We start from the raw sequence: 2503 nt of genomic DNA on the forward strand, positions 1-2503 counted from the left end.
AGATGGAGGAAATTCATCTCGATCCATCGCATTAAATCATCGCACGAGGTTCTTGAGTGAAAACGCAAGTGTAGAATTTGTACATTCATTCATTATTTTTATTTCTATTTTATTTTTATTTTTTATTTGAGTCACTAACGTAGTTTTTTGTAGTTTTGCTTTGTTTTTTTAAGTTTTTGCAGGTTTTGAAGAAAGATTGTGCGAGATAGAATATCACCATGAGAAGAGTAGAATGAAAAAGACAAGGTGTGGGGATAGAGCAGCTGAATCGTATACTTTTTGATTATTTATTTGCTGCTATTATTTATGTTTTATTTTCTATATTTGTTAGTTTGGTGAAAGACTTTGAATGCTTAATATCTATCAAGTTGATAAGATATATTTTTAGATATTGTTTGATTTATTTTTGCCGCTTCTGTTCGTGTGAAGAGAGAAGGAAATGCTGGTTGCTGAGCATGTTCGGATTGGAGGGCATTCATGGAAGAAGACTTTGGCATCAAATTTCATGCGTATATTAACAGCTAAATCTTTTCCATTATCTAGCTTATTTATTTCTTATTTTTCGTTTTTATTTTTGGGTTGTTAGTTTTTTGTAGTCAGACATTATTTTTATTTTTTCGTTCTTATTCTTACATTGAAGACAATACAAAATTTAAGTGTGGGGATAGGATATTTGAGTCGTAGTTATTGTTTATTTGAAAAAAAAAAAGAAAAAAAAGAAAAAGTTTTGAAAAATGTCCCTTGAAATACTGTTTTTTGCATTTAAATGGGAGATGATGATCCTTATTGAGAATTAGTTTTTCAAAATACTAATAATAAGAGATAATTAAAGAAACACACTTAACTTGGGATGTGTCGGTAGGCTCAGCCTTGAGAATGAAATGGCAGTTTTATAAGTTGGTTAAAAACGTATAAATTTGATTTTAGTGGGAAACATGTTAAGTATGTGGAAAATATGAGATGAAAGGTCGGGCCATACTCAAGCCTCATTTTTAGTTTGATTATAGGAAATTATGAATTTTATAGAAATCGAAACACGCTATTATACGATGCTTGGGTAGGTTTAACATTAGAGTATGCCAAGTAGCCGATGATATAAACTAAATCTTGCACTTCTAGCTTTAGTGGTTAACACTTCATAGGTGTATGGTTTTATAACCTTAAATCTTGTATTGATGAGATGCCTCGGGTTCGAAGACCACGAGTCGTTTTACGGTTGTTTATCTGGGTATCTTCGGATATTTAAAATAAATAAAAGCTTTTAAGCATAAAACCCGCAGTTTACTGCCATTACACTCACTTACATCAACTATAGTGGTAAAATCTTGATGATCTAGTGAGCATCCCGCTGTTAGTCATATGTGGTCCTCTTACTTACGTCCCATACCATTAAGAACATGATCAACTAGAGACACTACGTACATAAACCAACAGATGGAAACTTGTAAAATCACGGGTGGTAATGGATCCGAGGTATTGCTTGAAAACGGGGGTATGTCATGTAGTGGGGAACACTAGCTAGTTAGTTGAATAATTGAACCTTAATCGTATCTAATGGCTTCTTGGTAGACTTTGATGCTTAAACTTAGGTGGATAAACAATATCCTTGATTGTCTTAGCTATTCATGAAAAAATGCAACAAAGTTTTAATCTGCTATTCATGAGGTTTAAGTCAAGTTGGGGTGGCTTGGTTCGGTAAAATCTAAATAAAGTGGGTCTTGACCTTGGGTTCCAATAAATTATATAAAAATAATAATAATAATGGTTGGATCTTACTTATCCCGATAAAGACAAAGGCAAGGGTTTAAGTGGACAACAATATCGATGATCACAGTTTTTGCGTTTTTCTAAGTTTTAATATGACCTATATGTTTTTAACCGTATTTTCCGATTTTGATTCCATTTCAATTAAACTTTTTCAAGGATGAAAAAATATAAGTGTGGGGATATTTGATATAATGTTAAATACATAAAAATCCTGTGTATATTTTATATAATATTTTATTAGTTTTTGCTCGATTTTATGTAAGATTTGTATACTACTAACATATTTGTCTATTGTAGGTTCCGGAACTTGTCAGTGGTTAAAAAGAGTGAAAAACGAGCTAAAATAAGCTAAAACGGAGAACTGGAAAGATCATAATCGAACCAGACCAAACCAGGATTGAACCGGGCCGGACCGGCCAACCCCTTAGCACGCCGCGCTGCGCGGCCAGCCCCAGATTTCAGAAAGTTCCACGTTTTGATCAGTTTTGGGCCTTGAAATCACCCCTAAACTTAACCCTAAGCATACCCTGCGCTGACTAGCCGAATTTGGAGATTACCAGAGCTTAGGATTGCAACTTTTAGCGGGTTTGAAGGCTAGGAATCATCCATTGAAGTGATCATTGTTCGAGGACGAAGATTACGGGTTTTATCACTTATTTTCTTCTATTTTCATGTATTTTCATCATGAATTCCTTTAAGACTATTTTACTTGATTTTACGATGCTTGGCTAGACAT

This window comes from Bidens hawaiensis, unplaced genomic scaffold (assembly GCF_021521415.1).
Source record: "Bidens hawaiensis isolate Kalapana, Puna unplaced genomic scaffold, B.hawaiensis_p1.1 tig00036168_1, whole genome shotgun sequence".
In the NCBI taxonomy this organism is placed as follows: Eukaryota; Viridiplantae; Streptophyta; class Magnoliopsida; order Asterales; family Asteraceae; genus Bidens; species Bidens hawaiensis.